This window comes from Rosa rugosa, chromosome 5 (genome assembly GCF_958449725.1).
Source record: "Rosa rugosa chromosome 5, drRosRugo1.1, whole genome shotgun sequence".
Classification (NCBI taxonomy): domain Eukaryota; kingdom Viridiplantae; phylum Streptophyta; class Magnoliopsida; order Rosales; family Rosaceae; genus Rosa; species Rosa rugosa.
In genome coordinates this window covers 992567-1005188 of record NC_084824.1, presented here as the reverse complement: position 1 = coordinate 1005188, position 12622 = coordinate 992567, and the positions used below count along the sequence as shown (strand labels likewise).

The 12622-nt window shown below is 39.3% G+C and overlaps 2 long non-coding RNA genes across 5 annotated transcripts; one reads left to right on the top strand and one right to left on the bottom strand.

Annotated features, from left to right (window-relative positions):
* The first annotated feature begins 2085 nt into the window (after positions 1–2085).
* On the top strand, positions 2086–7131 carry LOC133710354 (uncharacterized). Of its 3 annotated transcripts, none has more exons than XR_009846613.1 (5): positions 2086–2408; positions 3952–4116; positions 4258–4405; positions 6475–6786; positions 6891–7131. It is a non-coding gene; the product is annotated as an uncharacterized LOC133710354 (long non-coding RNA). The 3 variants fall into 3 exon arrangements; XR_009846612.1 differs by having other exon boundaries at positions 6475–6798; XR_009846614.1 differs by having other exon boundaries at positions 3932–4116; positions 6475–6798.
* Positions 7132–8871: 1740 nt separating this feature from the next.
* Positions 8872–11564, bottom strand: LOC133709960 (uncharacterized). Of its 2 annotated transcripts, none has more exons than XR_009846409.1 (4): positions 11245–11564; positions 11041–11128; positions 9864–9947; positions 8872–9528 (listed from the first exon to the last, which is right to left on the bottom strand). It is a non-coding gene; the product is annotated as an uncharacterized LOC133709960 (long non-coding RNA). The 2 variants fall into 2 exon arrangements; XR_009846408.1 differs by having other exon boundaries at positions 9864–9930.
* Between the last annotated feature and the right edge of the window lie 1058 nt (positions 11565–12622).

Sequence of the window (12622 nt, the reverse complement as noted above, 5' to 3'; positions counted from 1 at the left end):
TCTCATAATAATACAACTATAGAATGAAGGAAAGAATAATAGATACTAAATCTTCATTATATTAATAAAGATTAATCTCACAATAATATACTAAAACAATATATTTTGAGTTTTTTTCTTTCTTTCTTTCTTATAGTGGAATATAAAAAATTATTAGAAATCTAATCTTAAAAAGCTAAGATTAAGAAAAACGTTGTAGAACTTAATTTATTTTAATTTTCTAAATAGTTAAATAAAATTAATTTTTATTTGTTCAAATTAAGATTTTAAAATCGTGCTTTATAGTGGGTAGGCACGAGCACGACCCGTTATTGACCCGACACGAGCACGGCTCGCCACGATAATAAATGGGCCGGCCCAAGCACGGCACGAAGCACGACTAGGCCCGCTTGAAATGGGCCGGGCCGGCCCGTTTGCCACATGTAATGGAGAGCATAAAGCAAAGATGGGTTGATGACGTCAGACGCGACGTCATCCAACGACACGCGCATTTTCAATTTGAAATGAATTAGGTGTATTACCCACAAATTGGTTTGAATTCAAAAGTAGGCACATGGAATTGCTAATTTGCTATCTCTATTAGTCTACTTCATTAAACTACTTTTTCCCTTCCCCATTAAATTTTAGAAACTACTCTAAATGAAATTTAGGAAAAAATAAATAAATTCTAGCAAATAATAATATACTTATATAGTATTTTGATCATTTCTTATCTAGCCAAACTACTCTTTGTTTAGCTTGTTTAAGCTTCGTCTTGTCTCAATTCGCTCTTTATAATCGAAAGTGGGTTCCCAACTTCCCATATATATATGACTTATGCAAGTTTGGTTTTCAGGTTGATGCCAAATTGAGTGATATATACTTTTTGAATCAAGGCAGAAGTCAATATATTTATCACAAGTCAGAATGACCATTACATACCCTCCTACTACCAGTTAGGAGTGGGCAAGAAATTGTACTAGTACAGTAGTACCCACAATACGTAGAATCTAGGGCAGTTATTTGACATTAAATACAATGAAATAGCATGAATCTTCTTTCAGTATCACTCCGGCCAGAAGATTCCCTAAAAGACACATAAATTGTGCGTAGCTCCCTAAACTAAGGAAATTATTAAAAGTAAACTAAGCTACTAACATATGGTAGGTCTAGGGCTCACACCCAAACCCAATTCACTCAGACCCAATTGACAGCAGCCTAAAGGATCGTCCCACTCAAACACTAGTAAAATAGCCCAAGTCTCCATCTCTTTCGCACAATGGCTACAACCATGACCACGATCACGTTGATGCCGATTCGACGCCTCCATGACCACGTCGTCTCCAATTCCAAATGTCGCCGACAAAGCAACTCCGACCATCCATGAGCCCTAGACGCTGAAACCCAGGCAAAACCTGAATACAAACCGGTTTGAGTTCACCTAAATGCCAGAACGATGGAGTCTACCAGACACAGGCGTTGCCGCTTGGAAAGGAAGCGGATCGAAATCCAGTCCCTCCCAATCCGCCATTGACATCCCCATAATCAAAACAGCCCAACCACTGTGCTTGAGAGGTGTTGCACCAAGCTCGCCGTTAAAGCCCATCCTGCCAAACTTCACGCAGCGAAAATCCAAGAAAACTATCCCCAAGCCCTTTGATGAAATCACTCGTCTGACAGCAGGTCACGAAACTTCGGCAAAGCCAGTGGCTCTCCCAAACATCGTGCGCCGCCGGATGAGCACGAATGCACAGATACCATACTCTGGTTTTAGGACACGTGCAAGCGCGTTCTTAGGTTTGAGTGATATATACTTAAAACTGAGTTAATGTCATTTTATTTTTCAAAATGTACCAATAGGTGGGCTAATTCTAGTAAAAAAAAATTTTAAATATCTTATGCATAAAACCGCCCTTCTAAATATAAAAGAAGCAATTGATAAATATCATATTATTTTGCTTGGAAGTTGTTTGAAGCCCCCTAGCTTATGTAAAGAAAAGCCGAATAGCGCCGCAGGCCCACAACAACTGGAGTGAAGGCCCAACCCAATAGCCGAAAAGATTACACCGAACCTTATCTACAAAAGCAATAGTCTCAGACTCTCATCAAAGCCAATCTAGAAATTACAGAGATCAGAAAATGAGGGCTAGGGCAAATTGTTCGATTCAATTTCCTCGAATCGGTGGTCCTAGATCTGACGGCGGCTGCGATCGACTCGGTACTGGGCGCCGGCAATCGTCACTGAGCTCGGCGCCTGCAATCGACTATGTAGTCGGCACGGGCGATCGACTCGGTACTCGGCACCGACGATCGATTCGGAGCTCGGCGCCGGCGGTTGTTTCAGTGGTTCGGTCCGCCGGTTAAGTCGGTGGTTGAATTCGTCGATGGCGGTCGATTCGGATACTCTAGGGTTCTCGAAGATGGAGCAGGTGAAAATTTCTTTACGTCTCAGTTAGCAATCAAAATATTCGTCGTCTCCTTCAATATTTTGCTTTCAACAGCAAAGAAATTACTCCGATTGCGCTAATGCTCTATCTACTTTGTTTTTTTATTGGTTTAGTACAAAAATTGGCGAAAGCTGTTCATGATGCATTGGATGTTGCCTTTTTTTGTAAACTATTTTGGTTTTGATAAGACCTTTTCGACACTAAAATTATCATTTTTAAAGCTGTTCAGTGTGGTCGTCTCTGTGATTGAATCAGAGCTGGCTTCTTTTCTTAGGGACTTGCTCAATAGTGAGAAGTGCCTCTTGAAATAGAATAGGAACTCAAATTTGAGGCATAAACTGTACACCTTAAGTTTTGCAAAGAGAGATCGTCATTGTTCGTGATAATTTGTTTTCTTTTCCCATTGCTATTTTGTGGTAGAGCCAGAAAAATATATCGGTGGGGCACACCCCAAGACATGTTGTGAGGTGAGAAACTGAAGATGGAGAGGTGAGAGGTGAGAGGTGAGGGGTGAGGGGTGAGGTCTGAAATTGAGGTAAAAATCTCGAACCAAAGGAACATGGGAGAGACTGTAGTTAAATTTTTAAGGTGACTATGTTTAATAACTCCACACTTTACCTGAAAAATCAAGTTGGGGCATGGCCTCCCACATATGCTTCTAACCACAATATGTGAAGTGGCCTCTAGTAACATTATGTGAAGTAGCATATATTGAAACATTTTTAATTTGAATAAGAATATGCTTATTTTGTAGAGAGAGACCAAAAGGAATGGAAGTTTACATTTACTTTTCTACATGTTTAAGTCGGTAGATAATGTGATCTCTGAAATATATTTATTAATGAGTGCTGCATTTGCTAAGATATTATTAAGCATTATACTGGCAATATAAAAAACTTTGGCTATATCACTCGCTTTGAATGAACTAGAAACCAGGTTGGATGAATGGGTTTTTGTTGATCAAGTTGGCTTATATGATGCATTATCTTCACTTGATTGGTCCCAAAACTAATATTCCAGAGCTTTTGTGTTCTTCGTCGTTGTATGGATAAGGCCTATTCCTAAAACAATACGTCCATTTGTAACTTTGTTTCTAACTATAAAGAGTTAGTCAAGAATCCTTTGTCAATAATTTCCTGTTGAAACGTCTGTTAATTTATGATCAATCAATTGGATCTGACTTGTCTTCTGTTCTGCACAACTCTTCATCAACACTGTTTGATATCCAAGACTTGCTATTTTTCCTATAGACTGTAGTGTTTTCTGCTTTCTCCTCTCTCTCTCCCTATTCCTTTTTGGATATGGCTGGGTAATGAAAATAATTATAAATGTTTTGAGTTACATGGTTGGGATTGCCCTACTACCTTTTAAATTTTGATATTTTTTCCTGGATACCATTACTTTGCTGTCCAGCTGTGGGGTTTCTACTTTCTCATTTGAAAGATGCACTTGTTGAGCTTTAGTCCTATACTATCTCTCGCTTATGCTATGAACATGACATCCAGTTATGCTATCCTAAAATCAGAAAGCTCGTTGGATTTTTGGAATGTGGCCCAGTTGACCTGCTACAGAAAACAGTGGTTTGTATACTTGTGGGAGTTGCCGAGGTCTACTGCTACACAGCAATATTGGATATCTGCTTAAACAAGTGGCAAGATTTGTTTGCATTGGGACAATGGCAAGATTTCAGGTATTGTCTGTTCTTATTGTTTGGATTGCATCTTTACTTTAGCTATGCATACTTCTATTTTTGGGAAACTTGATAGTTATTGTTTCATCTATGTCTCTTCTGTTACTGATTGGATTATATCTCTGTTATATGGCCTAATAGGCTTACCATAATCTGATGGCGTTTCGAAGGTGCAGTCAAATCGGTACTTGGCGGTTGTTTCTGTGGTTCAGTCCAAAGGATAAGTTGGTGGTTCAATCCGTCCATGACGGTCGACCTTGATATTCTATGGTTCTCGAAGATGGAGCAGGTAACAACTTCTTTACGTCTCAGTTAGCAATCAAAAAATTCCTTCTCTCTTTCAATATATGGCTTTCAGCAGCAAAGAAATTAGTCCAATCTGTCTACTTCTTCTTTTTTTCCCAATGTTTTAGTACAAAAATTGGCGATGACTGTCTATATGCATTAGATGTTGCCTTTTTGCCTTTTTGTCTGCCTTGGTAACTATTTTTGTAGTTTGTATACTAATTTTTTTTTTTTTTAATATGACCTTTTCAACACTAAAATTCTCCTTATTAAAGCTGTTCAGTGTAGTCATCTTTGTGATTGAATCAGATCTGACTTCTTCCTCAGGGACAGAAGTGCCTTAGGAACCAAGATTTGAGGCATAAACTAAACACTCTTAAGTTTTGCAGAGATAGATGGTCATTGTTCTTAATAATTTTTTCCCCATTGCCATCTCTGGTAGTGTCAAAAATATATATCAGTGGAGCACCCATGCTAAGACATGGTGTGAGGTCAGAAAATGAAGATGAAGATCCGAGGTAAGGGGTGAGGTCTGAAAGTGAGGGAAAAACCTACAACCACTGAAACAGGGGAGACTGTTAGGTAAATTTTTAAGGTGACTATCACTACAATTTTTACTCAAATACCTGAAAATCTGAGCTGGGGCATAGGGATGTGTTGCACCCCTAACTACAGTATGCGAAGTAGCATATATTGAAACAATTTTTTTTTGTAAGAATATATATATCTATACTATTATTAAGAGAAGAGAGTTTGCTCTCCAAAACTATTTTTTTTTACTAATTTAACCTTTATATATTAAAATACTATGAAATATAATTAATCAATAGGGATAATATAGTAAATTGTAAAAAAAAAAAGAATAAAAATATTTAAAAAAAAAAAACAGAAAATATGGTAGTTGTATGAAAAGTTTTCCCACTATCTTTAACTTCTCTCCACACACATAATGGGTGGGCCCTGCTAGTATGTATATATATATATATATATATATATATATATAATATATATATAGAGGCCCGATCAGGAGCGGACGTCCGCACTTTCGTTAAAGTGCGGACGTCGATGCAGCAGCGGCTTCCAGGCGGCAGCGGCGGCGCGGGGCTGGCCGGAGGGAGGCAGGAGGCGTCCCAGACCTCTTCTGGGCGGCGTTCGAGGTCGGAGGAGGTCGGGCTTGCCGGTTTCTGGGCAGCCACGTCACCTGCAGTTGCAGGTTCTGTGCAGCACCGCATAACCATCGCCGGCGACTCCACCGGACCGCAGACCCCTCCGCACGACCCCCAGCGTCCCTCCGGCAAGCCGCGCCGTCGCCGTTCGATCGAGGCCGGAGGAGCGACGTCCGCACTTTTTCTGGGTTGCGGACGTCCGCTCTCGAACGGCTTTCTATATATATATATATATAAGAGAACCTTTTTTAGTCTGTGGCAACATACTTTTCTATCTGTTTAACTTGGTAGATTGTGATCTCTTTTGACTGTACCACTCACTTTGAATGAAACTAGAAACCGGGTAGGATAAATGGTCTTTGTGGATTATGTTGGTAGTTTGATGCATTTTCTTCACTTGGTTGGTCCCAAGACTATTATTCCAAGGTCACTTTGAATGAAACTAGAAACCAGTAGGATAAATGGATTTTCTTTGTTATCAAGTTGGCAGTTTGATGCATTTTCTTCACTTTGTTGGTCCCAAGACTAATATTTCAAGGCTTTTGTGTGTTCTTCGTTCCTTGTATGCATAAGGTCTATACGTAGAAATTAGACGTTTCAAAAGGAAATTCCTGACAAAGGATTCTTCACTAACCCATTATTGTATAGAAAAGAAAATAAACTGACATGATTTTTTATTAGTTTATGTCTTTATGATCAATCAATTGGATCAGACTTGTCTTATCTGTTCTGCATCAACTTTCCATCAACACAGTTTGATATCCAAGATTTGCTGTTTTCCTATAGACTGCAGTGTTTTCTAAGACTATTCATTTCTGGATATGGCTGGATAATGATTATTATAAATGTGTTGTGTTACATGTTTAAGATTGCCTGACTACCCTTTACTTGTTGATCTTTTTCCTAGGATACCATTACTTTGCTGTGCAGCTGTGGGGGTTTCTACTTTCTCGTTCGAAAAATGCACTTGTTGAGCTAAAGTTCTATATTATTCCTCTTATGCTATGACCATGACATCCAGTTACTTATGATAAAAAAGCCTGTTGGATATTTGACATGTGGCCCAGTTGACGAACCACAGTGGTACTTTGGTTTATATACTTGGGAAGTCTCCAGAGGTCTACTGCTACACGTCAAGATTGGACATCTGCTTAACTGAGGTGTTCTGAAGTGTCACCCAAGCCAGAGACCAAGCAGATTTGTTTGCATTGGGACAGTGGTAAGATTTCAGGTATTGTCTTGGTCAAGTCTTGGTAAAAACTATGAAAGGAAATTCATATGAATTGTTCTGAACTTGGCATTTCAAATTTTTGGATGCTGCAGATCAACTAGTCTAGTTGGATGTTGAAGATGATCAGGGTGAGGACGAAGGGTGAAAAACAGTAGAGGGGACCTTCAAGAGGGTGAGGAAAATGGCAAAACAATGGGACCTTCGGACTTGTATGCAGTGCTGCACCCTGCTAGTCAATGGTTTTTGGGGGAATTTTTATATTTTTTTTTCACTTTATCAACTGTTTTTAGATATGTCATTGTAAACCAGCAAATCTGCAAAATCATAACAAAAGAGAGTGAGAAATGAAATGAAAAAAAAAAAAAAACATAGAGGTACAAAGTAAAAAGATTAGTTTGGGTTCGTCGTTTTGGGCCGCCTAAAACATGAATTGGGCCTATTCAATATGCTGCAACAATGTGGATTGGGCCTCTTGAACAAAAATTGGGCCTATTTATATCTTAAATAGTTAAATGTGCTGCCACAATGTGGATTGGGCTACTTCAAGAAGAATTGGGCCTTTTGTTGGGCCTATCTGACTTGAAACATTAAATGCGCCGACAACTCTAATTAAGCGCCATCAGGTCGGGTCGATCATTTATTGCGCCGCCAGCAGTTAAACTGGGCCTCTTCAAGGTGAATTGGGCCGCGAAAACATGAGTTGGGCCTCGTTTTGAGCCCTCATAACATGAAGCATTAAATGCGCCGCCACCCCAATCATTGTCATTTAATGCTCCGGTCGGGCTAATCATTAGCCGCCACCTGTCCGCCATAACGTAAATTGGGCCTCGGGTTGGCCTCTTCAAGATGAATTGGGCCGCAAAAAATGAGTTGGGCCTTCTTTTGGGCCTTTAATACATGAAGCATTAAATGCGCCGCCACCTCAATCATTGTCATTTAATGCTCTGATTGGGCTAATCATTAGCCGCCACCTGGTCGGGTAAACATTTAATGCGCCGCCATAACGTAAATTGGGCCTCTTCAAGATGAATTGGGCCGCAAAAAATGAGTTGGGCCTTCTTTTGGGCCTTTAATACATGAAGCTTTAAATGCGCCGCCACCTCAATCATTGTCATTTAATGGTCTGATCGGGCTAATCATTAGCCGCCACCTGGTCGGGTAGACATTTAATGCGCCGTCATAACGTAAATTGGGCCTCAAATAGGGCCTCTTCAAGATGAATTGGGCTGCAAAAAGGGCCACAAGAAACATGAGTTGGGCCTTCAGTTGGGCCTTTGACAAAATGCATTAAATGCGCCGCAAACACAATCATTGTCATTAAATGCGCCGACATTTTGTCGGATCAATCATTAGCCGCCAGCTGGTCGGGTAAACATTTAATACGCCGTCATAAAGTAAATTGGGCCTTGTATTGAGCCTCTTCAACATAAATTGGGCCTTCCATTGGGCCACATTAAACAAGAGTTGGGCCTTTTATGACGTGAAAAGCACTAAATGCGCTGCCAACTAAATCATTTTTATTAAATGCGCTGACATATTGTAGCTCAATCATTCAATGCACCAGCACAACGTGAATTGGGCCTTGTATGGGCCTATTCAACATAAATTGGGCCTTCAATTGAGCCACTTCCAACTTGAGTTAGGCCTTCATGACATAAACATTAACTCGGATTATTTATGGATTTGGGTTTGTCATTTTCTCCCGCTTCAAATAAATTGGGCCCCCTTTCAGGGTAATCAAAAAAGAGATACGCCTACTGTGGGCCTTGGGTGAGACAAAACTTGGGCCTTAAACATTAGTTGGGCCTTTTGCAACTCTTATATTTGAATAGGCTTTTGCGCAATTTTTCTTTACCTTTTAATTCGTCAATAGGTTTCGAAAAAAAAAAAAAAATAGTCAATTAATAAATCTGCGATTTTTTTGGGGACAAAAATTCACGTAATTTCAGGAATTGCTTTGTGGACCAATTTTATTCTCAGTGGACGAATTAGAGCTGAGATCGGTTGATTATAAGCGCTTTTAGACATTTTCTGAAATGCTTTGCCACAAAAAAATAAAATACTATAAAAATGTATCTTCCGAGAGATTGCAAGTCTTTGGATAAGAAAGTTGACAAGATAATAAATAAATAAATAAAATGTGCAAGCAATTAATACAAAATAGTTAAAAATGCATCCCAGAGTCCAGGCCCATTTCAGAAACAGAGACGATACAGCAGTACTGGAAATGGAACACCGTAACAGAATCACTTGAGCAGACACCGAATTTAAAAAGCAACAAGCAAGACAGCAACCCTAGAGGCATAAAATACCAAGACAAGACAAGCAAATACTATCCTTTTCCCTCTAAAATAAAACAGTATCAATAGGGAAAAAAAACTTCCTGGATTGATCATAAACGCATTACTAACAGTTTAACAGCCACAAGGGAAATTACAGACAATGGAATGCACTCATTAGAACATTATACTTGACAAACATACCCACAAATCAAAGTTCAAGTCCTTGATATTTCTTTAATGCGCCAGAATATTTGTATATATATAATAGAAGATAAGAATCGCTAACCCAGACCAATGCCAAAAGCAGTAAAAATCTCTGTAACTAATGGTTGATTATTACCTTTATTAATCCTCACATGAGCCTTGAGGGTAAACTATGTTATGCTATGTTGCGCTCTACTATAACATATTGCGCTCTACTTCAACCAATTGTCAAATTCCTGATCACCTAGCAAACAGAAGATGAAAAAAAAATTTGAAAAATGATATACATATATGAAGGATATCAAAAAAGTTAACAAAATAAAATGATTAGTCTTTAAATGTTCTGAACCCGACCCCAATCATAGTTATGGGCAGTTGTAAGGTTGGACATAAGAAAGTAAAAGGAACTAAAGTGAGATCACCATAGGGCCAGACTGATACCCAACTAACGACCAACACATTGTTTGACAAAACAGAAACAAATCTTTCTTCATAAATACAGTAAAGGGAATATTATTCAAATATGCAAAGCTTATATGAAAAACTCTGGCAAATGATATACATATAACTTTCTCTTACCTGTTTCTTATCACAACATACCGATCATGCTTTCAGTCACTTGCAGGAAGGATCCATCACTTCAAATCTACCAAAACCAATGTTCTGTGAGTCAGAATGGACATCTATATCAGTAAAGCAAAGTACAAGAAATCAATATTATTTTGCTGGAACCCCTCACTCCCCTGTTACTTAACATAAGTACATAAACAAATAAACTGACATGATTTTGAAAGGAGATAAAAAAAAAAATGAAAAAAAAAAAGGATGGAGCTGAAGAAACTGATAAAATAAAAAACCAAAAAGAATCATTGTAGGCAGCTAACAGCCCATCTTGTGCTACCTCCAGCAATTTAATTGTAACTCTGAAGTCTCAAACATCATGACCATAGTAGAAAACAACCCTACGGCCCACATAAAATAGGTACATAGATAAACCAACATTGTAACTCATCCACATATTCAGCAGTATGAAATCAAATTATCCACAGGTAAAAGCACTGCTGTAAAAGTAACTCAAGACCTTTGGTCTCTACCCGGACCCCGACTGAATGAAAGGGCATCAATTCAAATCCTGGATTTTAAAGACTTCCTAACAATTCTCAGCTTCCCGGTGAAGACTACCACCCCATTCATCCGGGAAGGGAAAGAGCCTATGTATTTGCCACACAGGTAAAAAGAGAAAAATATCTAAGTAATAACATTGCTTAGATAATAACACTTCAAAGACTCAGTAATAACATTGCTGTCAAAGTAACACACAGGTAAAAAAAGGAATATATGGAACTCATCTACCAACTCATGCACAGTAACTGCATCTATCTATTTGCTACAAGAGGGTATTATCTACATCTAAGCACATATCATCGCACCCGATGAACATCAAAAAACAAACTCATAAGTTTCCAGCCGCCTACAGCAAATAAGACCAATCTAATTGCTCAAGCAAAGCAACTGCATCTACCAAATTTCTACTAAAAATTGCTCCTCAAGACTTTCAGTAGGAGATAAAGATAATTGAGATAATAAGCAAGTGGAAACATTAAACATCAGGAACAATGATCATCAACAAACACACTCACAACTTTTCAAAAGCCAAAAGCAGTCGGTGACCGTAAATTTAAGGATAAAATACACAACCACACACTCATCATTGCTTAATAGATTGAATACATGAAGTTTGAAGCATTGAACCTACCCAAATCAACGATCTATAATGATTTGTTGTGACAACTCCCCAGTTATGGGCATCTAGCTCCTGCAAGGCAATTATACGAAACCCTAACCTGCAATCATCAATCGAAATTAAATTAAACACCAATCGATTCCTGAAAACCTACTGTAAAATCAGAACCCTAACTCAGACTGATCCTCCAAAGCCAAACCAAAGAGAGAAGTTTACCGCATCGTTCGTGCTCCTCCTCAGCAATGAACTCCCAATCGGCATCACTCGTATCGATCGAATCGAAGACCGGAGCGGTATCTCGAACCAGAAACGGCACGCCGTATTGGAGATCGGAGAGGTAAATCTCCGTCTTCTGGAATCGAAACACGATGAGGCAAGGGCGCGTGATTAGCGGTGATGTGGCTCTCGTCCATGAGAAGGAGACGATCGGTTCCGTCGTCGGTGGTGGTGTTGGGCGAAACCCTAGAAATGAGTTTGAGGGATGAGAGGGAGAGAGCACCGGAGCGAATCGACTGGTGGAGATCTGTGATTACTAAAATTTGGCGAAATATGAAGCCTTTGAAATGATCAGAGTTACCAATTTACCCCGCACAAGGAGTATTTCCCATCCTTTTCGAAAAATTTAGAAAATTAAATTTGCCAGAATTTAGTCAATTTAAATGAACATTTTTGTAAAAGTAGAGCGTTAAAATTTAGGTTAATTTTCACGTTAATTGTCCACTTTTTTATTCCTCAAAGAGTGCTTCAGTTATAGATTTGTGCTTAGCAAAAAAAAAGTGTTTTAGACTTGAAATTTTGAGATAAAAATTTGCTCAATTTTAAAAAAAAAATTTAAAAACTCTGAATAAATGATATTCTTATGATATGTGAACCGAGTTAAATTGGCCACAAAAAAAAAAAAGTGATCAACTCTTTGAGTCAAAATGAGTATTTGTTATATATGTACGAAATATATTATCAACAACAAGAACAATTAAAATTTTTAAGACTAAAAAAGACTCTTATCTTTAAGGAGCCGCACAACTTTTCCTATCAAACCCTAGGAACTTTGGCGTTTGTCAAGCGGTACTCGTTCGGTGGTGGCCTAGCGTCAGCGCTGATCTTGGTCGCGGTGATGTGGGGGCAGCTGCCGGACGGGTGGTGGTTATCGGCCTTGCCTTCGGGTCTTAGGGAAATTTTGCTTGGAGGTGGGACAGTGATGGCCATCGACATCAAATCTAGTTTCGATGCAGCGCTGAGTTGGGTGAGATCGCAAGCAACGGTTTATCATGGGTTGGTGTCCGGCGACATGGTTTGGTTACCAAGCAACGGCAGCTCGTGGAGATCAATGGCGGATCGAGATGTTTGGGTTTCCAGGTGGGTTTTGGTCGCATCGTCGCATCAAACTCTATGGAGACGACGGCAAGGTGGGTCAAGACTTCTAGGGGTGTTGTGGTGGCTGGCGTGGTGCTTTCGACGATGCTGTACAGTGCGGCAGGGGCTGGTTTGTGCCATGCCAACTTGTTGTTCTTTTGGGCTTCTGGGTAGCAGCCTTTATTTCGGGCTTTAGGGTTTTCAAGGTTTAGTTTTTATTCCAATAACTCCCTTTTGTTTG